Source organism: Pleurodeles waltl, chromosome 5 (assembly GCF_031143425.1).
Source record: "Pleurodeles waltl isolate 20211129_DDA chromosome 5, aPleWal1.hap1.20221129, whole genome shotgun sequence".
Lineage (NCBI taxonomy): Eukaryota > Metazoa > Chordata > Amphibia > Caudata > Salamandridae > Pleurodeles > Pleurodeles waltl.
In genome coordinates this window covers 1,104,608,987-1,104,636,593 of record NC_090444.1, presented here as the reverse complement: position 1 = coordinate 1,104,636,593, position 27,607 = coordinate 1,104,608,987, and positions in this window count along the sequence as shown.

The following is a 27,607-nucleotide window of genomic DNA, read 5'->3' as shown; positions in this document are numbered from 1 at the left end:
AGGCCATGCACCTGCACCCAAAAGCAGCATCCAGACACCTCCAACAACCACTCCCTCTTCCTCCACTCCCAATCCTTCTCCCTCTTCCCACCCCAATGTCCCTAAAAACTGTTCCTATCCACCATTGACCTCTTTTCTACCCCTCCCCGTCCTGCACATATGGGCATGTTTGGAAGAACCCAGAAAAGCACCTCAGCCACCCAGTCCATGGGCCCAGTCATCTCCACACCCAATCGTGGTGGAAAAGGATCCAGGCCACATGTCCTGAAGGTGAATGAGCCTGCATCAGGCAGCCTCAAGGGAAAAGGGCCTGCCCCAGCTGCCAGAAAGAGCAAGGAGCCTGCCCCAGCAGACAAGAAGGGAAAGGAGCCTACCACAGCTGCCAGGAAGACCAAGGAGCCTGCACCAGCAGGGAGGAAGACCAAGGGGCCTGGGGCATGAAATGTGACGGAGCTGCCACCACCAACCATGGTTGTGCAGCCGTTCGAGATTGCAGGGGATGGACAGGAGCTTCCACATCCCAGCAGAACCACCACCTCCACTGGGCAGCCGTCCAAGGTTGCAGGGGATGGGCAGGAGCCTCCCCCCCTCCAGCAGCACCACCACCTCCACTGAGCAGCCATCCGAGGTTGTAGGGGATTGGCCGGGCAGGAGCCTCCCCCCAGCAGCACCACCACCTTCACTGGTCCGAGTTTGCACAGGATGGGCAGGAGCCTACCCCCACCAGCAACAGCACCACCCCTGAGCAGCCGTCACCGCCGGCCGACGGTATATAATCCTGCCTCCATGGGCTGCTGTGCGGCCTGCCCCCTGCAAATCCAGTGGGTATGACGCCCAGCTGAGAGACTGTGACCTTGCACTCCACAGGACCAAGCACAGGGCATGTTGCCCCCTCCAGAACCAGTGGGTAAGACACTCACATGCCCAACACTCCTCAGGATCAAGCGCACAGTGCACAAGCCCCCTTCCAGAACCAGTGGGTAAGACACCCACATGCCTAACACTCCCCAGGATTAAGAGCACAGGGCACAAGGCTCCCTCCAGAACCAGTGGGTAAGACACCCACATGCCAAACACTTCTCAGGATCAAGAGCACAGGGAACGATGCCCTCTCCAGAACCAGTGGGTAAGACACCCACATATCCAACACTCCCCAGGATCGAGAGCACAGGGCACGATTGCCCCCTCCAGAACCAGTGGGTAAGAAACCCACATGAGAGACTGTGACCTTGCACTTCACGGGACCAAGCACAGGGCATGTTGCCCCCTCCAGAACCAGTGGTCTTATACCATCTCCCGGCTAAGTTGCCGCCTTTGTCCCCTATCCCCCTGAGGTGCCTACCTATTTACCAAATTATGCCCCTGCAGTGTTCTCTCCGTGTTCAAGCAGGTGACATGTGTGGCCATGTGGCTTACGAACATTGTGGACTGTGCTGTGTCCCTTTTTCAGCACATATGTATATATCTATTATCTTGCCTAACTTATTTTTCATGCTGTGTTGATCTCATTACATTCACTTTTTCCAAATCGTTTTGTCCTTGCATTATTCATCCGAGTTATGGGGTAAAATTGTTTTTGTAATGCAGCTGTTTTTTGTATGGTGTGTGGGGGGGGTGCCTGTGTGTGTCACTCTCTGTAGGAAAGTCCTCCTTTTTGCCCTGGTCACCCCCACACTTTTTGGACAGGTACTGGTGGTTACTGACTCTTGGCTGTGCCCTGGGTACTGCATACCAGTCCCAGGTCCAGTGCTCTGTGTAAAATGGATATGCAAATTAGGCTAATGGGTGCCATGTAACTATAAGCAGGGACTTTATAAACATAGGCCCTCATTCTGACCTTGGCGGGCGGCGGAGGCCGCCCGCCAAAGTCCCGCCGTCAGGTTACCGTTCCGCGGTCGAAAGACCGCGGCGGTAATTCTGACTTTCCCGCTGGGCTGGCGGGCGGTCGCCTTCAGACCGCCAGCCAGCCCAGCGGGAAAGAGGCTTCCACGATAAAGCCGGCTCGGAATCGAGCCGGCGGAGTGGAAGCTGTGCGACGGGTGCAGTTGCACCCGTCGCGTATTTCACTGTCTGCGCAGCAGACAGTGAAATACATGTAGGGGCCCTCTTACGGGGGCCCCTGCAATGCCCATGCCAGTGGCACGGGCACTGCAGGGGCCCCCAGGGGCCCCGCGACCCCCCCTACCGCCATCCGGATCTCGGCGGTCCGACCGCCGGGATCTGGATGGCGGTAGGGGGGGTCGGAATCCCCGCGGCGGTGCAGCAAGCTGCGCCGCCGCGGAGGATTCAATGGGGCCGCGGTACACTGGCGGGACCCCGCCAGTGGTGCCGGTCCGACCGCGGCTTTACCTCCGCGGTCGGAATCCCCATTGGAGCACCGCCGGCCTGTCGGCGGTGCTCCCGCGGTCCTCCGCCCTGGCGGTCAAAGACCGCCAGGGTCAGAATGACCACCATAGTTTTATAAGCCCTGGTGAGGTAAAAACAGCCAACTTCGTTTTTCCCTCATTGTAGTAAAAGGCCTTCATAGGCTAGAATGGGGAGACTTTATTTAAATTTTTAAAGTCTCCTTAAATGATGCATACCAAGAATTTGGTATCAAATTAATTGTTGTAATAAATCCCACAACTTCCAGCTGTTGGAATTAATATAACTTGTTCAGGTAAAGAGTTTTAAACTTTACCTGAAAAGTTGCCCATTTCAGCCCTGCATTGTTTTTGCTGCTGTGCTCTGATTGGCCAGCCTCTATTAGCTTGGCCAAGCTGCCTTGATGAGGTGTTAAGTGGCCTGGCTTCACACAAAGGAATGTGCCTGTGGGAGGGAATCTCCCCTCAGCAGATGGTGAGGCAGGAAGGGGGAGGGCTGCCAAACTGGTCTTCAAAGGCAGAGAAGGACATTTGGAGCAACCAGCAACACCCCCACATCCTGCAACCCCAGACAACTAGGTGCCCCCTTCATTAGATTAGGAGAGGGCAGGAGAGGGGTGTGTTTATGATTTTTAGCCACACCAGTGGGTGGGCTCAGCCAGATGTAACCTCCAAAAATCAGATTCAGCCATGATGGATTTTTAGAGAATGTTGCCTCCTGGGATTGATTTTTGCCACACTTCCCAGAAAGTGGTCATCACAGGGGGAAGGACCCTGCACCTGATTGGAGAACCAGGACCCCCCTGCTTTTCACCCAGGAGCAAGAATAAAACTGGCAGACCTGCAACCACACCTCAGATCCCCATCAGATTCCAACAAGGAAGAACCAAAGGAGAAGAAGGACTGCCCTGCTGGACCCCTGGCCTGCACCTGGAACCTGCACTCAGAAGGACTGCACCAGCTGCACACTTGGGCTTCACCACAAGAAGGACTTTGTCTGGCTTCAACTAGTTCAAGGAGGGACTCCCTGTTTGCTACAGGTGAAAAATTGCTATCCAGAGTCCCCTGCATCAACTCCTGAAGAAAGCGAACAGCTGACCACTGTCCAGTAGCCAAAAAGGAGTTTGCGCCAGGTGCATTCTGGGAGTTGTAGTCCGCACCCCCCAAGGACCATCTCAGAACTTCTGGACCCTTGGGGTGAGCTGTGGACCCCAAAAGAACCATAAAAGGACATCTGGGAGAAGCCCCAGAAGTTTGGAGAAGTTTGGCCAACTTTTGTGAAAAAGCTCCATAGAGGGACCGTCCCGCCGCGGCAACTCTAGCCGGCTTGCCTCAACCGCGACCCGGCCTGATTTGCTGGTTCGTCCCGATGAAGAAAATCTCAGAAAAAGAGACTAAGGCGGTCATTCTGACCGAGGCGGGCGGCGGTCGCCGCCCGCTATGCGGTCACCGCCGAATGACCGCCCTGCGGTCAAAACACCGTGGCGGCCATTCCAACTTTCCAGCTGGGCCAGCGGGCGACCTCCAAAAGAGCACCCGCCGGCCCAGCGGGAAAGCCCCTGCAACAATGAAGCCGGCTACGAATGGAGCCGGCGGAGTTGCAGGGGTGCAACGGGTGCAGTGGCACCCGTCGCGATTTTCACTGTCTGCTAAGCAGACAGTGAAAATCTTTGTGGGGCCCTGTTAGGGGGCCCCTGCACTGCCCATGCCAGTGGCATGGGCAGTGCAGGGGCCCCCAGGGGCCCCACGACACCCGTTCCCGCCAGCCTGGTTCTGGCGGTGAAAACCGCCAGAAACAGGCTGGCGGGAAGGGGGTCGGAATCCCCATGGCGGCGCTGAAAGCAGCGCCGCCATGGAGGATTCCCTGGGCCAGGGGAAAACCGGCGGGAAACCGCCGGTTCCCCTTTTCTGACCGCGGCTTTACCGCCGCGGTCAAAATAGCCCAGGAAGCACCGCCAGCCTGTTGGCGGTGCTTCCGCTGCCCTCCACCCTGGCGGTCAGAGACTGCCAGGGTTGGAATGAGGGCCTAAGTCCGAAGGTAAAAAGTTTACCGGGACCTCCCAGCCAGCGTATCCAAGGAGGGCTCCATGGATGTCGGATCAAGATCCATGTTTACCCCGGTCGAAGGATTTCACCTCGAAAAAACGACTAAGTCCGAAGGTAAAAATCTCCACCGAGGATTCCAGCATCGCGTATCCGGAGAAGGGCTCCAGGAGGTCAGATTGGACTGGCAGGTTCATCCCGCTGAAGAAAATCTTCGAAAAAAAGACTAAGGGCCTGATTACAACTTTGGAGGAGGTGTTAATCCGTCCCAAAAGTGACGGTAAAGTGACGGATATACCACTAGCCGTATTACGAGTCCATTATATCCTATGGAACTCGTAATACGGCTGGTGGTATATCCGTCACATTTGGGACGGATTAACACCTCCTCCAAAGTTGTAATCAGGCCCTAAGTGTGAAGGTAAACTTTTAACCAAGGCCTCCCGTCGCCTGTAGCCGAGCAGGGCTCCATCGCGGTCGGCCTTAAACTTTGACTTTGCCCCGGTCGAGGTGCAACCAGATGACCCGATTGGCGCTTTTTGTTTCTAGGCGCAAAAAAATAATAATTCTTTAAAAATTCATATCTCTGGTTCCCCTTATCCGATTTTATTAGTTTTGGTGTCATTTTAAAGATAAAAATATAATCTATTTTTATAAATTGGTTTTGGATTTTTAAACTGTTTCCTGTGTTTTATTTGAATACTGTTTTGTGATATTTGAATGCTTTACACTCTGTCTCCTAAGCTAAGCCTTGACGCTCGTTGCCAAGCTACCAAGGGTTGAGCTGGGTTTAATTTACTGAGACCTAACTGGACCTTAGTGGAGGTTAGTGGCCTATTGCTAAGTTTAGGTACCTACCTGCCCTTACCAATAACCCATTTTCCAACACTCTCGTTTTCCTCCCTCCCTCCCTTGTGTGCTAGGTGGCTGTACTCACCATCATCATCTTCGCCGGCGTTGGTGTTTGTTGTGGAACAGAACGTAGAAGATCATGGGTAAGACATGCATTTCTGGCTCCATGGCGCTGTGGTTGTTCCTTGTGTCTCCAATGGTGAGTCCTTTCCCTTCTATGGTCAGTTTCTGCCATGCTTTTGATGTTGTTGGTACCGCCCCAGAAAAGGTAGCGGTTTCCAGGGTCATGATATGGTGGGCGGAACATTGACTTCTGCCTGGCTGTAGGCGGCAACCGCAGTGGTGGCTGTTGTTTCCACCCTGGCAGTCGGTGTGGTACATTGGCTGTCTTTCAGAGATCTTTCCACCATGGTCATAATTTGGCACTAGTTACCCCCAGCCTGTTGGCGGTATTACCGCCACTTTAACACCATCCGCCAGGGTTGTAATGAGGGCCTATGTATGTATATCGTTTACAGCCCTGATGAAGTCATCGGGTTAGATCCCAGAGGAAACATGTGTTCGCTGGAGTTTGATCTGAAGATGAATATGGAAATAAAACTGTGAAGATTACAATACAGTGCTGGACATTCTAGGACGTGTGCCTTCAATTGTACTATTGTTTTTCAGCAATCATGATTGTTGATGTAAGGGGTTTTGGATGCGTTCTCTGTTAAGAGCACCGTCTGTCAACAACATTTTGGGGTGAATTACATAGTGTAATATAGCACACAATTTGCATGACTGTGAGCGCCATTTTCCCTCTTAAACCACACACTTGTGAAATAACAAATGAAACTTGACCAGCAAATCTCACTCCAGTAGATACAGATTCTCCATGTGCACTCAGGATTCACTCAGTACCACTCAAACCCACACTCACTGAAGGAAAACTATTGGCACTGTTAACAACATCTGATGAGAAGAACCACACTGCAGACAATAAATTACCCACCTGTCTTCTACACTTGTTCATTATCCCGGTATCTTAGGCCATGACAGACCCATCAACAAAAACAACTACGACTTAGCATTAAGTGCCACAATCACACAAGTGAAAGGACTCCGTAAAGTACTTCGTAACAACACTCTTTACTGCAATCTTCAGACCTAAGCAATACAAACGGAAACCTCAATAACACTTTTACATTCTCTTCTGCGAGGAATGATGCTGGAACTTAACAAGTGTTTGGATTGGACCATGGGACAGAAGTTGGGGTGGACGAGTTTTGAATTCGCAAGTCGCATGGCAATAATCTCACCTCCCTAACACTATATTCAAATATAACTTCTCTTCCTTTGTGGCAGAAACCACTACTTTGCTTCCAGATCTGCTGGAGAATATTTTCCTCCATAGGATATATGCTATGTTGAGGTCTATGGATCTTTTCACCCAGCATGTAGGGGGTGGAGACACCTGGCATAAAACTTTGGCAAATCAATTTCAAATTCAAGTATGACTCATTTAGCCACACAAATGATACTCCAAATTGAAACAAGTTCAAAGGGCTCTGTTCCAAATTAATGCTCAGAGTAACATAAATGATTATCAAACACAGACTATAAAGATACAGAACCATTATAGGCTGCCTGAATCACAAAGAAGTTCAGATAAGCTAACATTAGAAACACTCAATTAAGGCAACACACAAAAGCAATGTGAAAACCTGAAAAGGATGAAACGCGTGCTGCTTATTCCTGTTAGTCATTTAGCTTCCTAGGCCTACACTCTCTAACAATCTTGACAAGGGGAAAACCTATAAATTAACACATCCATTTAACATGTGTTGGGTCAAACGTGGGCATAAAGGCAAAAAGCAAATAAAGAACAAAGCAAATATGGAAAGTGGAAATCTGGGGGAAAAAACAAATAAAATTGACATAAAATAGGTAAAAAGGGAGGGCATTAGCATGTCAGAAGCTCGATAAAGAATCTTCCTCTCTACGTTAAAGTTAAAACATTCTCATTCTAAGCAAGTAATTTCAATGGGGCAAAGGTTAGTGGGGAAATGCCTCTCAGAATCCAAGGGGCTCAGCAAGCAGTGAAAAGCTGCAAGAGATTCTGATTCTAACCAAAGTCCAGTTGGGGAATGGTATATTAAATTTCATAGGGCAAGCTGATTCGTCCATCCATCAGTCCACATGGTGCAAAAGGTAAATGGTTCCATGGCAAACAGCCATGCAAGTCAGACTGTAACATCAATGAAATATCTCAGAATTTTCATGTGAATGATTTCCATCTGTTCTCTTCCATGCAAATTTGATACAATTGCATAAATACATATTCTGCAGTTCCTAAATATTCAGGGCTCAGGATTTAATTCATAATACAATAGAGTATTTATTTCTATGTAGGCTTTCTCATGGGAACGTTAGCAAGAAAGACTGAATATTTTTGCACTGTCATGAAGCAGGGCCTAATAGGCCTCACTTGGGCCAATGAAAGTGAATTGAAGTGGCACATCTATTTTTACATTTGATATACGTTTGGCATGTCTGGACTTTAACCTCATTATTAAAAGCTATTAGACTAGCTCATGTTACGACAACTTCAAATCAAAAAGATTTGGTTAACCCTTTCATGTAACTATAGGGTGGTACTACATTGTCCACATTTACAGGCTATTTTTAAAACATTTGTCACATAACTCCGAAATCATTTTGATGCAGACTGTTAGTTTACATCATGAACTATAACACAAAGGCAAATTAATTCATCAAACATAAAAGTATACATACAATTAAACAAAAAAAAAAAATATATATATAAATATTTACAGTACAATCCTAAAATAGACAAAAAAGAGTACCCTTTATCTCGCTCTCCCAAAAAAGAGAAAGATAAAAGAAAGAAAATTAGAAACCCATGATCACAATGATGTAAGAACAAGTAAACCATGCATACCCAGAAAAAAACATAAATAAAGTGCGCTTAGTCACACGTAAGAAAAAATCAAGGAGTATAGTACTACGAATACTGGAATCGAGTATCAGTTTTAGTGTCTGGAGTCAAAACTGAGTAGTGAAATGGTAGTTCGAAAAAGCGGTGACAAAAAAGACCCTCTCAGTAGTGAGAAAGTTATCTCCCCAGGTAGTCCATGCACGTGAAGCAAGATTAGAGTAGGGCACCCTTCTTGTTACCTGATACTAATGTACTGATTTTGTTGGATATACTACAATATACATATGTATAGGAGGTGTGAACTTGGGCACAGCCACTGTCCTTCGCCATCTAATTTTAAATGCAGGCCTGCCTTGCTGGCTGCTTTTCAACTAAAGTTATATACAAATTCAACTTTGGAATTCAAAGTACTTCCAAAGTCTTAAACGTCCTTATATTTACATAAAGGTCATCCCCAAGGTGTGCCCTAAGTGCCCCTAGGGTTGGGTACCATCTAACTATAATCAGGGGCCTTACATAAAATAGTTTTATAAGCCCTGGTGAAGTAAAACAGCCAGATTATTGTTTCCCTCACTGTAGTGAATTGCCTCCATAGGCTAAAATGGGGAGGCCTCATTTTAATTAATAAAGTCCCCATAAGAGACAGTCATTTTGAGTTTGGAATCAAAGGAATTGTTATATTAAATTCCACAACTTGCCATTGTTGGATTTAATATAACTAGTTCAGGTAAAGAGTTTTAAAACTTCTCCGATTGGCCAGCCCCTGACAGCCTGGTCAGACTGCCTTGATGAGGTGTGAAGTGGCCTGGGCTGAACACAAAGGATGTGCCTGGGGTAGGAGATCTGCCTCAGTAGATGGTGAAAGAGGATAGGGGGAGACCAGCCAAAGTGGTCTTAAAAGGAGGGAAGGATATTTGGAGCAGATCAGGATCTCCCCCATATCTTGCTACCCCAGACAATTAGGTGCCCTCTTGATTAGATTAGGAGCGGGCAGGAGAGGAGTGTGTTTAGGATTTTTAGCTACACCATTTGGTGTGCTCAACCAGACCTAATCTCCAAAATTCAGTTTTAGCCGTGTTGTATTTTTAAAGAATGTTGCTCCCTGGGATTGATTGTTGTCACACTTCCCAGGAAGTGGTCATCCAAGGGAGTAGTGGCCTGCCTGTGATTGGACAATCCCCTCGCTTTTTCACTCCAGGAGCAAGGATAAATATGGCTGGCCCAGCACCTCCCTCACATTCTGCACCCCCAGACAATTAGGTGCCCTCTTGATTAGAAGAGGGCAGGAGTAGGGTGTGTTTAAGATTTTTGGCCACACCAGTGAGTGGGCTTAGCCAGATGTAACCTCTGTTTTTCAACCAGGAGCAAGGATAAATATGACAGAGCTGCACCCACACCTCAGTCCCCTACAAGGAACATCATTAGAAGAAGAAAGACTGTCCTGCTGGCCCCTTGACCTGCACCTGGACACTGCAGTCTGAAGGACTGCACCAGCTGCGCACATGGGCTTCACCACTAAAAGGACTTTGACTCTTTTCAATTGATTCAAGAAGGGACTCCCTGCTTGCTACAAGTGGAAAATAGCTAACCAGAATCCCTTGCATCAAATCCTGAAGAAACTGACCAGCTGACCACTGTCCAGTGATCATTTTGGAGTTTGAGCCAAGTGCATTCTAGGAGTTGGAATCCTAGCCCTCAAGGAGCAACTCAGAGCTTCTGGAACCTTGGGGTGAGCTGTGGACTTCTAAAGGACCTTCAAAGACCTTCTGGAAAAAGATCCAGAAGTTTGGAGAAGATTGGAGAACTTTTGGTAAAAAGCTCCATAAAGGGACCGACCCGCCATTGCCTTATATTTCTGTAAGGTCCCTGCTTATAGTTACATGGCACCCAACCCTAGGAGCACATAGGGTACACGTTAGGGGTGACTTGTATGGAAAAATAAGGTAGTTTAAGACTTCGGAAGTACTTTTAATTCCAAAGTTGAATTTGCATTTAGTTTTCATTTAAAAGCAGCCAGCAAGGCAGGCCTGCCATTAAAATTACCCTGGGGACCTCAGCGGTGTACCTATGGGTGCACTACCTATGCTGGGGTCCCTAAACCTACATGCCCTACCATATACTAGAGACGTATTGGTAGGTTGACATAGCCAATTATAGTTAGCCTAATTTGTATACTCATTTTACACAGAGCACAGGCCTTGGCACTGGTGAGCATTATCCAGGGCATCATCAGAGTCAGGAAGACATCAGTAAAAAGTGAAAAATGGGGGCAGAAAGTTAGGGGGCCTCTGCAATCAGCCCTGTTTTCTCATAGTTTTGATTGAAAAACCAGTCCACCACCTTGGCTATCAGCCCGCCCGATTTAGATGTTGGCAGGACCATAGGCGAAAGAGCGCTGAGTTCAACTGACTCAGCAAAGAATCTCCAGCTGCCTCGACAACAGCCACCTTTAACACCAAGCAAATTTAGATGTGCCTTACCGCCAAGCCAACTGTGGCGGTCTGACCTCCACTCCTGAGTTGGGGAATTAGGGGGAAATGAGCTAAAAACCTACTGGACTAGTGAAAACACAACCTCCACCAGTCGCCAGGCTGACAGGAAGGTAACCTGCATTGGCTGTGTAAGATGCGTGGTCACTGTATATGGGTAGGAGACCACTGCCGTTATATACATGTCACAGTCATTTTTTTAATTACTGTGAAATGCTTATGTTGGGAACACATTTGTGTGGATGGGGATATACTACTGGTACATGAAACATATTGCACACAAACACAACTGTCACTGTGGTGTCAGTATTCATTGCCAAATAAATGCTGGCACCACAGTGATTTTACATTCACACATATTGAATATGTCCATGTCTGCACATTCCAAGGGGACCTGTACCTGTGATGTTGTGCTACCAGCTGTGTATGTGAGTCAATACATGTATGTGTGTGTGTGCGATTTTATAGGCTGGTTGAGGCGGAGGGAGCTAGAGTGGGTGATATGGTTGTTCCTGTCTGTATGGGTACCACTTGCATGTGGGTTTGATGTTGTGTATGTTGAGTTGCTGTGTGTAACATTCAGGTGAATGTTTTTGTGTTGTTGTCATTGTTGTGATGTGTGTGGTTGTGCTTGTGTGTGAATGTGTTTGTGTAGATGAATGTGTAGTTCTGTTGACTGTTGTGGTTGTGTCGTGTGTGGGTGCAGTGTCAACAATGTGTGTATGTTGTGTCATTGATGTATGGCAATGTGTGTTTCCGGCATGTTCCTGTTGTGTTGTGGTGAAATGACAATGAATTTAAGTGTGCATGTAGTGTGTTGTATAGTGTGTAGTGCAGGGGGGCACATGTGGCTAAGCTGCAGTGTGTGTGAGTGACTTACTCCTATTGCATGGCCAGTGCCATGGTCCAATGTCCATTAGGTCCAGTGATGGTCTCCTTCCAACAACAATCCACCGCCACTACACCGCATGAAAGACTGTAATATCTAAATAGGGTCGACAGTAGCCAGATGGCAAGGTAGAACTCTCCGTCGTGGAGGTCTTCAGCTCAGCTGCAATAGGTCTAAATACGGGGGGCGGAACACCGCAAACTTGGCAGTCTTTCTGAGTCCACCGCAGATTGGCAGTAACACCGCCAAGATCTAAATCAGGCTCTAAGATTTGATATAAGATGATAAAAGGGACACAGAAGTCTTGTGCAGAGGAAGGTAGACAAAGTCTCAAACTAGGTCAGGGCAGTTGAAAATTGACAATGCCTTGCACTAAGAAGGGACAGAAGAAGTTCCAGGAACTGAATTAAATGGTTGTCTAAAATGAGAGCTTGTAGATGGAGACTTGATGGACAATCAAGTTGATATTAATCTGAAGGGGTGAGGAAAAGGAAATGAGCAAAGGGCCAACAAAGAATTTGAAATGGAAAAGGAACAAAATCAGGCAGGTCCAAGGTGCAGTAGATGAACATGGATCAAGGTAGGGGTGAGGAGAAAGACAGAAAATATGTATAGGATAAGGTCAAGGAGAGAGGCAGGAACAAAAAGCAAAGTAGAGCAGAAATGGGAGAAAGGCACTGATGCCACCAGTGCTCAGTAACGGAGAAGCATCGGGAAGTGCCTCTTGTAGTTATTATAGTAAGTAAACATCTGTATTTCATCCCTGTACCTCTGAGAGCCCTGAGTTTTTATCTCATTTTGAGATGACTACGGCCTTACAGTGCATGCTTGCACATTGCACATACATGGTGCCTCTTTAGACCCTTTTTTATGAAAAAGGCTGATGGTGAACCATGATGGATGATTTTGGATCCACTATGGGCATCATGTGAGGTGTGACAGTGTGAGGACAGCATGTATGCGTTGGTTGTATGATTAGAGGGAACTCCTAAAATGGCATCCGCTTGTTAGCAATCTAGGATTTGGGCAGACAGGGGCAGTGATAATGCAGCAGCATCTGCCATGTCTTCCTGATGCCTCTCAGATGCGAGCTGTTACTTTGCAGGAAGGAGTATGGAGGTCTCTTACTGGTGAGTTTTCTATACAGTATGCGGCCCATAACTTATTGGGCAGTATATTTGGCCAGTCATCAATAATAGATGTGTGATGTGTTTCCTTACACCTCAATAGAATTGGCGACTCGTAAGCATCTGTAGAAGTTTTTTACTTTTCTTGACTTCATTTGTGAACACGTAATCCAAACTTTGTGGCACAGCAAACTTGCTCACATTTTAGGGTGACTATAAGCTATACTTTATGGCATGTCAATGGTTTGTCACAATTTTGGGTGACAATAATTAATAACATTGAGGAATGGAATGTGCATGGAGTTACATGAAGAGGTGATCACATACCTTGGTTATTTTCACAGATGGAGTAAAGTACTTAGTTGATAGCGAGGTAGCCACAAAAGAGCAAGTGGTGGCTTGGACTCTTTGACACGGTTTCCCTGGTGACACAGATGCATCTTAGATTAAGTTGTAGAAAGTTTGATGATTGAGTAATAGGTATCACGTTTTACCCATGTGGGGTACTTATATGCTTTTTTTTATTTTATCCTAGATTGAACATAGGATACTTCATCACTGTGGTGGTGAGTTTAGTTGCGTGGCCACCACTGGCTTGGCCATTGTTGTTCACATGTGAGTCCATTAATGGATAGTGCTGGTAATTAGGTCCTTCTGCTTTTCACTTCATAGGTTTGAGAGTTGTATGAAGGCATGCTGAGGAGACCTTCTCAAAGACACAACTCCACCCTCCTGAATGGTTGAGACTTATGATGAAGAGAAGGGGTTTTCTAATTTAATGAAACCTACTATAAGTACTTAAACCATTGGAAGTGTATATAATTGTTGGGGATTGAACAGTGTGTTGGAGTTGTAAATATAGTCATTTTTTGTATTGTGCAAGCACTGTGTTTTCTGCACTATTGTTTCACTTTTTCACACGATATCTGTATTTGTTCACATATGTATAAATACATATAGGATGGAACATCTGTGCTTGCAGCACAAAATTTATTGAATATCTATGTATCATTATTGAGCAATTGATATTAAAGAATTGTAGTGGTTGAAATTAATTTTCTATTGTAGGTGAAAAATTAGGATTCAGAGCCTTCATACCGTGTGATATTTACTCTGGCTTAAAATAAGTCCCACATGACATTCTTTATAGATTGATTGATATTCACCCATGTCCCGCGGGTGTATTGGGCTGTCCTTGTTATGGATCTGAACCACATCCCAAAAGTCATTAAGGTTCCGCTCTGATAAATGCCTGTGGTGGTGTTTTTCCAGTTGGCAACCTTGAGACCTCACATTGGGTATGTAAAATCTTCAGCAACCTGTGCAATACAGGACTGACCAAAACTTCTTTTTTCCATGCTACTCTATTAATGTAAAATTCTTCTTACTCAGCATAATTTGGCTTTGTAAAGAACACCCTGCTCCCAACAATCTGCATCATTGGAATGAGGTCACAACAATGCCAACATTTTACCAGGCAAAAAAATAGTATGTGAAGAAACTTAAATTATTGTGACATGGCTTCCAGAAGGTAACTCTGCCTTCTCTACCTACATTGAAATAGCATTGAGCTCTCCCAAGCAAATCACAATTTGTTTCTAGCTGAGGAATGCTTGGAAATGAGCACACTCTGTAATATTTACATGCCTAACTTATTCTCTGCCAGTGAACAGCTCTTCCATCGCTTTCCTTGTCCTGCCAGGGGAAGCACTCCCAGACATAAAAAATAAATGAGTAACAATAATATCCTCAGACTCCCCTGTGTTCCTGACATGGCTGGCGTAGTGCACCCACTGTGAGAAAACAGGGTTTTTGCAGTGTTCCCCCACTTTTTGACCCCATTTCTGATAGATACTGGTGTTTTCTAACTCTGACTGTGCCCTGGGCCCGGCTAACCAGACCCAGGGCCAGTGCTCTGATTAAAAGGTATATGGTAATTAGCTGTAATTACAAATGGTACTGACAGCCTACCTGTAAGTCCGTAGTATATCGTAGGGCATGCTGATATAAAGCCCAACAGATTTAATGCACTTAAGTTTGCACTGCAGAGGTGACTGTTGTCCTTTTAAAAGCCAGCCCTGCCTTGCAGGCCGCTTTTAAAATAAAACCAAATTCGACTTTGGATTTAAAAGTACTTCCAAAGTCTTAAACTACTTTACTTTTACGTGTAAGTCATCCCTAAGGTCGTCTCTAGGAGCTCAAAGAGTAGCGTGCCTGATAGGTATATGCAGGGACATTATAAAATATGTTTTATATGTCCTGATGAGCGAAAACTGCCAATTTCATTTTTCCACACCGTAGCACTGCTAGTTCCATAGGCTAACTTGGGAAGGATTTATTAAACTTTAATGACGTCTTATTTTTTATAGGAATGGACTAGCACAGGGATTCAAAGTGTCAAAATAATAGGTACAATAAATCCAACATCTTGCCAAGGTTGGATGTATCAAAATTATTACAGGAAAGAAGCTATAGAACTCTTTTCTAAAGTTACCTAAAGCTAGCCCTGTAGCAGCCTCTTCTGACTAGTTAGCCTTTGACAAGTTGGCCAGGCTGCTCTGATAAAGTGTGACATGGCCTGGGATGAGACAAAATAGACGTGTGGTGGGAAGAGATCTGCAACAGAAGATGCCAGGACAGGAAGTGGGCTCGGTAGCCAAACTGGTCTTCAAATAGAAAAAGATAGGACAGAATCCAGACCACCTCCACTTCCTGCACCCCCAGCAAGATGTGAGCCCCTTTAATTGAATTAGGAGAGGGGCTGTAAGGTGAATGCAGTGAAAAGGTATCCACACCTGTGGGTGGGGTTAGCCAGACCTGAACCTCCAGGAGATATTTTCTCCATTTTGGATTTTTGAAAAACAGTGCTTTCTGGGACAAAAATGTGCCACAATTCTAAGGAGGTGGTCATCACAGAGGGTAGCATCCTGTACCCCATTGGTCAGGGGTGCCCCCCTGCTTGCCAGCCCAGAAAGCTGGATAAATGTGGGAGAGCTGCCCAGCCATTCAGATCCCTCCCTAGAAACAAGAAGGACTGAACCCCTAGTCTACACCAAGAAGTACTGCACTCATACGGACTGTACCTGCTGTACACTCTGGGCTTCACAAAAAAAGGACTTCATTGCTTTAGAGGACTCAGGAGTGGACTCCCTGTAAATAACAGGTACAAAGGTGCTACCAAGAGTCACCTGAATCAACGTTTGCTAGAAAATCCCAGCTGACCAGCGTCCAGAGGATTTGTAAGGTTTTGACCAGGTGTATTGTGGGGATTGTAGTACCAACTCTTTAAGGCATAACTCAGAACTTCAGGAACATTGACTGGTGTTGTTGACCTTTCAAGACCTCAAAAGGACCTTCTGGAAGAAGCTCCAGAAGTGTGGAATAATTTGGAGAATTTTCGTGAAATAGCTTTATAACTGGACCGATCCTTCATCAAGAGTCAAGCCGCCAAAGTAAAATCGTGGCCTGGCCTGGATTTCAGGTGCGTCCCACTAAAAGCTCCAGAACTTCACCGAGGCCTCGTGCTGGAGCAAGCCGATGTCATAGACTTGCAAGTCAGCCTGACAAGTATTACCGTTCGATGTTGAGAGAAAAAGAACCAAAAAAGTGACTAAGGGCCTCATTACAACCCTGGCGGTCGGCGGAGAAGCGGCGGTCTTACCGCCAACAGGCTGGCGGTAAACATTTTGGATTTATGACCATGGCGGTTACCGCCATGGTCATCCGCCACTTCTCCGATCCAACCGCCAGGGCGGAGACAACCGCTGGGCTGGAGACCTGGGTCTCTAGCCCGGCGGTCGTCACAATACCGCCGGCGGTATCATGACCCGGCTGACCGCCATGGATTTCATGGGGTTTGGAACCGCCATGAAATCCATGGCGGTGAGCACTATCAGTGCCAGGGAATTCATACCCTGGCACTGATAGGGGTCTCCCCTACCCCCCACCCCCACCCCGAGTCCTTCCCCTACACCCCCCACCACTCCTGCCACCCCCAAAGGTGGCAGGACCCCCCTCCCCACCCCTACCCCCAACATTACATTACACATTCACACCCGACACGCACGCAGGCACCACCAACACACATACCCACACACAAACCAACATACATGTCAACAGCCACACACACAGTCATACGCACACACCCACATTCAGACATACACGCACACATCCATACAGACATACATACAGACAGACACGCACTCATTTCCAAACACACAACACCCCCGCATGCATACACGCATTCACACACCCCCTCTACATACACACACGCACACCCCCATGCACGCACACAACACCCCCCCACCCCCCTCCCCTAACGGACGATCAACTTACCTGGTCCGTTGATCCTCCGGGAGGGGACGGGATCCATGGGGGCTGCTCCGCCGCCACCACACCGTCAACAGAATACTGCCACGCCGAATCACAGAACGTGATTCAGTGGACGGTGTTCTGTTGACGTGGCGGTGGAGGTGGAGCAACCTCCACTTCCCCGCCGCCCGCCAGTATGGCTGCTGGAGGCTCTCCGTCCGAAAAAGGACGGAGGGCTGCCAGCAGTCATAATACGCCGAGTGGAAAACCGCCACCACTGGCGGTCTTCAGCACAGCGGTCCCTCGGCGGTCTTGTCAAAAGACCGCCGAGGTCGAAATGACCCCCTAAGTGTAAAGATGAAATTTTGACTGAACTACAGCTTAGTGTATCTGACCTCCGCTTCATCGCAGTTGACTTATACTTTGACTTTGACCTGGTCAGGTGTGACCAGATAGCCATGATTGGTGCTCTTCACTGCTTGGTGCTAGAAAAACCATTTTTAGATTTAGGCGGTCATTCCTACCTTGGCGGGCGGCGACCGGGAACCGCCAGAAGACCGTACCGCGGTCAAAAGACCGCAGCGGTCATTCTGTCTTTCCCGCTGGGCTGGCGGGCGACCGCCAAAAGGCCGCCCGCCCGCCCAGCGGGAAAGCACCAGCAACGAGGAAGCCGGCTCCGAATGGAGCCGGCGGAGTTGCTGGTGTGCGACGGGTGCAGTTGCACCCGTCCCGATTTTCAGTGTCTGCCAAGCAGACACTGAAAATCAATGTGGGGCCCTGTTAGGGGGCTCCTGCAGTGCCCATGCCAGTGGCATGGGCACTGCAGGGGCCCCCAGGGGCCCCACAACACCCGTTCCCGCCAGCCAGGTTCTGGCGGTGAAAACCGCCAGAACCAGGCTGGCGGGAAGGGGGTCGGAATCCCCATGGCGGCGCTGCTTGCAGCGCCGCCGTGGAGGATTCATAGGGGCAGAGGGAAGCCGGCGGGAAACCGCCGGCTTCCCTTTTCTGACCGCGGCTTTACCGCCGCGGTCAGAATAGCCCCAGAAGCACCGCCAGCCTGTTGGCGGTGCTTCCTCCGTCCCCTACCCTGGCGGTCTCGGACCGCCAGGGTAGGAATGACCCCCTTATTAATCCTTAAAAATTCATACCTCTGGTTCCCTAAATTGGATTTTTGTCATTGAGGTGTTTTTTAAAGATTAAAATATTCTCTATTTGTACAAATTCGTTTTGGATTTTAATTTTGTGTTGTGTCTTACTTATTTAGTGTTTTGTTGATATTTTATGCTTTAAACACCTGTCTTCTAAGTTAAGCCTGACTGCTTGTCCACCAAGCTACCAAGGATTAAGCAAGGATTGATTTATTTAGACTTTGACTGGATCTTTTTTGTGATTGTGGTGTTATTACTAGCTGTAGGAACCTACCTGCACCTACTAATAAACCACTTTCCAACACCCACAAATCACAAAAGAAAATAGAATCCATTAGTCTGTGCTGGATGTTGGACTGGAACAGAAAACAAGATGGAGCAAAAAAAAATAAGAGTGATTCTGAAAGTCCAGGAGTTTCAAGCTCAACTCTGCCAAGACTGAGCTCATCATATTTGGAAATGCCACCTCAGCTTGGGACGACTCCTTGTGGCCCACATCCCTCAGCGCCCCCCTCTGCACTAATTGAGCATGCCCGCAACCTAGGCATCATCCTCGACTCATCCCTATCCATGACCGCCAGGTAAACTCAGTCACCTCCTGCTGCAGGCACCCCCAGTCTGCAAACTGTCAGAAGATCTTCAGATGGATTCCAGCAGACTGTCGCAAGACAGTCACCCACTCCTTAGTCACAAGCAAGCTTGACTACGGCAATGCACTCTACTCCGGCACCTTGACTAGAAACATAAAAAAACTACAACTCATCCAGAATGCCGCTGCCAGACTCATCCTGGACCTCCCATGCCGAGAACACATCTCCCAACACCTGAGGACACTACACCGGCTCCCGATCAAGAAACAAATCACTACTCACCTACATGTTCAAGGCCATACACAATGCAGGACCAGCCTACCTAAACGACTGCGTCTCCTTCCACATGCCCGCCAGATCCCTCCGCTCCACCCAGATGGCCCTGGCCACCATCCCTCGCATTCATAAAACCACTGCCGGAGGACGACTTTTCACCTACATTGCAGCAAAGAGCTGGAACAACCACCCCCTGCACCTCAGACAAAGCGCATCGCTCACCATCTTCAAGAAGAACCTCAAGATGTAGCTCTTCGGATGAGGCCCCTACCCTCCTCCCAGCACCTTGAGACCCTCACGGGTGAGTAGCTGCGATTTACAAAAACTGATTGATTGATTGATTGATTGAGCTACCAGGCCTTCAATGTCAGGGAAGGCTGACATATAGAAATGCAGCCGCTAGGCACCCTTCATTAAAAAAAAAATCATTTATTTGTGATTCATGCTACTGAAGCATTTTTGTTATCTGCGCAGCCAAAAGCTATTTCTAAACTTACAATATATGTGAGGCATTGCTTTTCAATCGTTCCTTCAGGTCACACCTCCACACACACGATTGTTTCCGAGACCCAATGTTTTTTTTACTTGTAGTAAATGTTCTATCTGCAAACTTGGCCTTTCCAAATCCAAAACAATTCTTATCAATGACCATCATCACAAAATAAGTGACTTTATAAACTGTGAAAGTACTAATGTGGTCTACCTAATCAAGTGTCCATGTCAACAAGTCTATATAGGAAGTACCACCTGACCACTAAAAACAAGAATACAAGAACATGTTCGCAATATACAAAAACCTGATCTCAGAGCGCCACTAGTGGATCACTTTAATGAAGCCCACCCAGAAGATCGCACTTTCACTTTTTGTGGACTTCGACGTATCAAACCCCATCCTAGAGGGGGCAATCTACCATTACGACTTTCTCAGGAAGAAAGTCGTTTAATTGTCCTTTATGACACAGTTGATCATGGACTTAATGAGGATCCAGAATGGCACTATTGGCTGATGTAATTTTCTGTATATGTTTTCTTATTTCATGATGATATTTTTTGGTACTCTTTTCCAGCTAGTTAGAAGGACAGGAGTAGGGCGAACTTAGCTCCTTACACCCTATTTAGTCTTCTCTTTGACATTTTTGTTATTCCTATCACAATTTTCTTTGCTATGTTTGGTCAGGCTATCCATTAGTGCCTAATGTTACACCGCAACTCTTACTCATGGTTACCATTTATTATTATTTTTTATTCTGTACACAGGTAGTAGTATCTTAGTACAGATGCCCATTGATGATGGTGTTCGCTTTTTCTTTTTTCTTCCTTTGTTCTCCCCCGTTTTCCTCTCTTTAAAAATTAGGATTTTATTTATCAGAAAATGTTGTTATTCCTAATATTAGGATGTTCTCTTTCTTTCTGTATCTCCTTTTGGTTTGCCATCATAATATACATACAGCAGACGGTTGCTACCCCTAAGATGGCGGCACCCGTATTTAGTCCCTCTTTTATGTCACGTTTCAGTGACAAAACGTTCTTTACAATTACAAGCTGGGCGCTACCTCCAATATGTCAGCGCTCTTATCAAGTCCTTTTACTGTGTCGAACCCTCCGCGATGCAGGGAAATAAAAACGGACCTGCTCAGTCAGCGCATCCCTATTAATGGCGACGGATGCGTTTTGACTGCTTTCTCCTCGCATCTCGCGGCTCGAATTAGTTATATGGGTAAGAACCACCCTTGTAGATGAACACCTAGATTAGGTGTTTTCCCCATTAACATCGTATTTTTCTGTTTTCCTGTCTGAGATTAACTCCCTTGCCATTTGGTCCATTCCTAAGACATTACGACAGCCTCGCTTTCTATTATAAATATGCCTTGTGTATAATGTTACCATCAATGATAAAATACTGTTCTAAAATGTGTCTACAGGTACCCGCACATCTTAAGATAGGTGTCATTTCCCTATGGTCTTTATTTTTAGTGTAATTGTAGTGTATATAATTGTTGATGTTACCAGTGGTCACAATGTATTCAAACAATGGAATGCCACTCATTTATGTGAGTTACTACTTTGAGTTCTCTTCTCTAGTTGGGATAGTGTTTCAAGGATATAATTAGCATTTTTCTGTCTGCATTAACGACAACTGTAGAAATGTCCACTTTGCATCGTTATATTTCATCTCTAAAACAGTTGTTTGCTTAGAAGTGTTAACCTCTGATGTTGGTCTGACAATTGATAAATGTTCCTTATGCTTTCGTTTTCAGAATATTTGTTATGCTATTGATTGTTCAGGAAATCCTTAAGAGGCTCAGTATGTTTCCTTATGGTATGCTATTCTTTTGTGTCAGTTATCCTAGTGTTTAACCTTTTATACTTTCCCAATTCAGGGTGACGGATCGTTTGGTATACTCTGCGGTGCTGGCACAACCACCTAGTCACATTTTAAATTATTTAATATACTATTTTTTCCTTCTACCTGTCTCACAACTAGTGGTCCTAATCTCTCACGTTTATTCTAGGCCCTCTAATTTGTTTAACATCCTTATCACTCTTTTAACCTTCAATTAGGGACTGTTCTTTATCTTGGCACCCCCATTGCACTGACTTCTAATGTCACACGTTTTCTATACCTGTTCATGGATTTACATGATCATCATGCAGGTTTATACTCTCTGGATGAACCTGGGGTTCTCACATTTTGGTGCTCTCTGACTCTTAACTTCTGATCTCTCAGTTTCCCAGACTCATTTAAATTTGTAAATTCTTTTATTCTCAACAGCCTTGAGAAAGCCCAGGTGAATGCACCTCGTTGGGCGAAACACGTGTCGGCTGGTTAAATGTCCACTCTGTTCTGTTATCTAATTAATCAAGAACATTATGGAACTGATCTTTTTCTTCTGAATAAACATTAATTTGGATAACTCTTGAAGAAAGTTTTCGAATATTTCAAGAAATCTCAAGAACAATTGGCAATTGGCTGCTTTAATGTTATTGTTACAAGTGGGAACCTACCACATATCTGTTACACATCCTAAATTAACCTGTTCTCACCCTCTGGCAGCTTGGCACAGAACAGTCAGGCTTAACTTAAGAGGCAATGTGAAAAGTATGTGTGCAACACTTTAATTATAGCAATTTGATTAAAACATTGCAAAAAGACTCCACATCAGTTTAGAGAAATAGGGAATATTTATCTGAGTAAAACAAGACTAAAACAACAAAACTCCAATTAGTAGAACTCAAGATATAGATTTTTAAATAATAAACTGCAATGTAGTGCTTTAACCCATTGTATGCCTTGGACGAGGTGATCTCGTCCAAGGTGACGGTTCCCCGGTGCCTTGGACGAGATCACCTCGTCCTGCTATGGGTCCCCGGGGGGAGCTCTAGGGATCCCCCCTATGGCCAGGCACACCCCTCCCCTGGGCAGGGATGGAAGGGGAATCACTTCCCCTTACACCCCGACCCCCATGACCCCCCGTGGCATCTGATGATGTCAGCGTGCTTTTGCGCACTGACCTCATCAGAGGCCTTCCCCTCGGCGCTGGAAGCTCTGCAAAGCATTTCTCCACTGATCACGTGGAGGGGGCAGAGAAGCCTGAAAGGAGAGGAAAGACCTTTCCTCCCCTTTCAGGCTTCTCTGAGCACAGTAGACACAAGGGACTTTTTGTGGGCTATTTGAAGTAAGGGGAGCAGCCTTTGGCAAGGGCTGCTCCTCGAGGGGGCAAATTATTTCTAGGCCATTATATTATTAGGCCGATCTGCCCCCGGATATTGTTTTTTTATTCTTTTATGTTTGGGGAGCGACCCCTTGGGCAAGGGTCGCTCCGGCATTTCTGTTGTCCAATCGCAATGCGATCGGGCAGCAGAAATGCCACTAGACACCAGGATTTTTTTTTGTTTTTTGTTATTTCAAATAAGGGGAGCGGCCCCTTGGGCAAGGGCCGCTCCTCGGGGGAAATTTATTTCTTGCCATTTCTGCCCCCCTGGGGGGGGGGCAGGAATCCACTAGACACCAGGGAAAATGTTATTTATTGTTTTTATGTTTTTTTATGTTTGGGGAGCGAACCCTTGGGCAAGGGTCGCTCCAGGGGGGGCATATTATTATTAGGCCATTTCTCCCCGCCCTGGGGGCAGATCGGCCTTGCGATCTGCCCCCAGGGGGGACTGAAACCACTAGACACCAGGGAATATATATTTTTGTGGGCTATTTGAAGTAAGGGGAGCAGCCCCTTGGGTAAGGGCTGCTCCTCCGGGGGCAAATTATTTCTAGGCCCTTTTATTAGGCCGATCTGCCCCCGGGGGGCAGAAATCCACTAGACACCAGGGTTAATTTTTTTATTGTTTTTTTTATTTTTTTATGTTTGGCTGCTCCCCTGGGGGGCAAATTGTATTTAGGCCATATCTGCCCTCTTGGGGGCAGATCAGCCTATTTTTGTTAGGCCAATCTGCCCCTAAAGGGGGCAGAAATCTCTAGACACCATGGATTGATGTGTGTGTATGTGTGTGTTTTGTTTGGAGGGGGCAGCCCCTGGGGCAAGGGTCTCTCCCCATGGGGGCACATTACTGTTGGCCAAAACTGCCCCCCATGGGGGCAGACTGGCCTATTTTGAAAGGCCCATCTGCCCCCAAGGGGGGCAGAAAGCCCACCAGAGACCAGGGAAGATTTATTTTTCAAAATAAGAGGTTGGGGGTATGGCCATACCCCCACCCCAAATAAATGGGGCCAAAGTTGTTCTGCCCACCAGTGGGCAGATTGGGCAATTACCCCCGATCCACACCCCGGGGGGACAGAAAGTCTACTAGAGGCCAGGGAATAAAAAAAATAATAGAAAATAGTGCGGAGGTGGCTACCAACCAGTATGGGCCTGGGTATGCCCCCACTCGAACTGAAGGGGCTAACAGTCTTTCAGCTCTCCCCCGCACACTAAAGCATCTTATCCCATGGCAAGCAAGAGGACATTTGATTATTTTTGGTTTTTGTTTTACATTTGGGCCATAAGAGCTTGGTAACTCTCAAAATAGTCCTACTTGGAATGGTGAGGGCTGCACTTATTTTACTTTGGGACGCTGCCATGTAGAAAAATCCACAAGACCTAGACACATCTGAAAACTAAACATCTAGTTGATTCCAGGGTGGTGTGCTTCATATGCACCAGCACCATTTCCTTACCCACAATGCCCTGCAAACCTGCAACTTTGCTGGAAAGCACACATTTTTCCCACATTTTTGTGATGGAACCTTCCGGAATCTGCAGTAATCCACAAAATTCCTACCACCCAGCATTGTCTCATCTATATCGATAAAATTTCTGCTGCACTTGTCAGCTTAAAAATATTTTTTTTCAAACTACCCTTTTGGACCCACTTTGGTTCCCCCTCAATTTCGACGTGTTTTTGGCTCTTCCCTGTCACAAACACTTGGCCAACCTACACAAGTGAGGTATCATTTTTACCGGGAGACTGAGGGGAACGTTGGGTGGTAGGAAATTTGTCCCGGTGCAGTGATCCCACACAGAAATGTTAAAAAAAATTGATTTTTTTGCAACATTTTCAGTTTGCTCAGGATTCTGGGTAAGAAAATATTGGGGGATCCACGCAAGTCACACTTCCCTTGACTCCCTCAGATGTTTAGTTTTCAGAAATGTCTGGGTTTGGTAGGTTTCCCTAGATGGCTGCTGAGCCCAGGACCAAAAACGCAGGTGCCCCCCTCAAAAACAGGTAGTTTTCTATTTGATAATTTTGATGTGGCCAGATAGTGTTTTGGGGCACTTCCTGTTGCGAGCACAAGGCATACCCACACAAGTGAGGTGCCATTTTTATCGGGAGACTTGGGCGAACGCTGGGTGGAAGGAAAGTTGTGGCTCCTCTCAGATTCCAGAACTTTCTGTCACCGAAATATGAGGAAAAAGTGTCTTTTTAACCACATTTTGAAGTTTGCAAAGGATTCGAGGTAAAGGAACCTGGTGAGAGCCCGACAAGTCACCCCATCTTGGATTTCCCTAGGTATCTAGTTTTCAAAAATGCACAGGTTTGGTAGGTTTCCCTAGGTGGCTGCTTAGCTAGAGGCCAAAATCCACAGGTAGGCACTTTGCAAAAAACACCTCTGTTTTCTTTGAGAAAATGTGATGTATCCACTTTGTGTTTTGGGGCATTTCCTGTCACAGGCACTAGGCCTACCCACACAAGCGAGGTACCATTTTTATCGGGAGACTTGGGGGAAAGCTGGGTGGTAGGAAATCTGTGGCTCCTCTCTGATTCCAGAACTTTCTGTCACCGAAATGTGAGGAAAAAGTATTTTTTTAGCCATATTTTGAGGTTTGCAAAGGATTCTGGGTAACAGAACCTGGTGAGAGCCCGACAAGTCACCCCGTATTGGATTCCCCTAGGTCTCTAGTTTTCAAAAATGCACAGGTTTGTTAGGTTTCCCTAGGTGGCGGCTGAGCTAGAGGCCAAAATTCACAGGTGGGCGCTTTGCAAAAAACACCTTTGTTTTCTTTGAGAAAATATGATGTGTCCACTTTGTGTTTTGGGGCATTTCTTGTCGCGGGCACTAGGCCTACGCACACAAGTGAGGTACCATTTTTATCGGGAGACTTGGGGGAACATAGAATAGCAAAACAAGTGTTATTGCCCCTTGTCTTTCTCTACATTTTTTCTTCCAAATATAAGACAGTGTGTAAAAAAGACGTCTATTTGAGAAATGCCCTGTAATTCACATGCTAGTATGGGCACCCCAGAATTCAGAGATGTGCAAATAACCACTGCTCCTCAACACCATATCTTGTGCCCATTTTGGAAATACAAAGGTTTTCTTGATACCTATTTTTGACTCTTTATATTTCTGCAAATTAATTGCTGTATACCCGGTATAGAATTAAAACCCACTGCAAGGTGCAGCTCATTTATTGGCTCTGGGTACCTAGGATTCTTGATGAACCTACAAGCCCTATATATTCCTGCAACCAGACGAGTCCAGCAGACATAACGGTATATTGCTTTAAAAAATCTGACATCGCAGGAAAAAGTTACTGAGTAAAACGTAGAGAAAAATTGCTGTTTTTTTATCTCAATTTCAATATTTTTTTATTTCAGTTGTTATTTTCTGTAGGAAACCCTTGTAGGATCTACACAAATTACCCATTGCTGAATACAGAATTTTGTCTACTTTTCAGAAATGTTTAGGTTTCAGGGATCCAGCATTGGTTTCACACCCATTTCTGTCACTGACTGGAAGGAGGCTGAAACCACACAAAATCGTAAAAATGGGGTATGTCCCAGTAAAATGCCAAAATTGTGTTGAAAAATTGGGTTTTCTGATTCAAGTCTGCCTGTTTCTGAAAGCTGGGAAGCTGGTGATTTTAGCACTGCAAACACTTTGTTGATGCCAATTTCAGGAAAACAACCACAAGCCTTCTTCTGCAACCCTTTTTTCCATTTATAAAAAAAAAAATGAAATTTTCAATGCATTTTGGCTAATTTCTTGGTCTCCTTCAGGGGAACGCACAAAGTCTGGGTACCTCTAGAATCCCTAGGATGTTGGAAAAAAAGGACGCAAAATTTGGCGTGGGTAGCTTATGTGGACAAAAAGTTATGAGGGCCTAAGCGAGAACTATTCCAAATAGGCAAAAAAAGGCCTGGCACAGGAGTGGGAAAAGGCCTGGCAGCGAAGGGGTTAAGGTCAATAGAACTAAAAGGTTTCTTGAATTCGCACTAGACCAGGGTAAATCCAAAGTTCAGGCCAACCGTGATAGAGGGAGGCTTGCTACAGAACTCACACTGAGCCCAACGAAAAAGTACAACAAATGGAGCAAGAGTCGGCTTCAAGAACTCGATGCGTCAGTTCTTAATGAGGCAGTCACATAGATGCATTGCCATCGAGCTTTGCAATTCGGTCCTACATCAGTGTCAAACCTCTCGTGATGCAGGCGATGCTCTGCCTTCGAGCTTCACACCAATGTCCTGGATCAATGCTGCATCATCGTCAAACCTCACAGTCTGGTCTCGTGGAGGAGAGCACTGCATTGGTTCCAAGCGGTGCAAATACTTTAATGCATCCCTTTTTGGTAGAAAACAGCTGCAGAACCCACTTCTGAGGCCCGGAACTGCATTGGCCCCTCAAGCAAGGGAGGACTTACAGTTGGTAGAATCCAGCAGCTGAAGCAAAGTAGAAGGATGCCTTTAATGCCCCTGAGAATTAATGAACAGGGGGCAAGTCAGCAAGCCTTTAGAGAAACTTTGGTTTAAGGATGTAGAGAGCAGATCCAGTCCTTCTCACTGCCAGGCAAAAAGCAGCAGGCAGCAGGCCAACAGAGGACAGCAAGTACCAAAGTGGCAGTCCTTCCCACAACACAGCAATCCACAGGCAGCAGCCCTTTACAGCAATACAGTTGGCAAAGTGGCAGTACCTTGTGCAGCACAGCAGCTCTTCTTCCGAGCAAAATGTGCTTGGCTCCAGCAATTTCTTATTTTGGGGGTTTGGGGTCCAGTACGTACATCTTGTTGAGCCTCTGAAGTGGAGGGAGACTTCAGAGAGAGGCCTTTGAAGTACACAATGCCCCTGTCCTGCTTTCCCTGGCTCCAG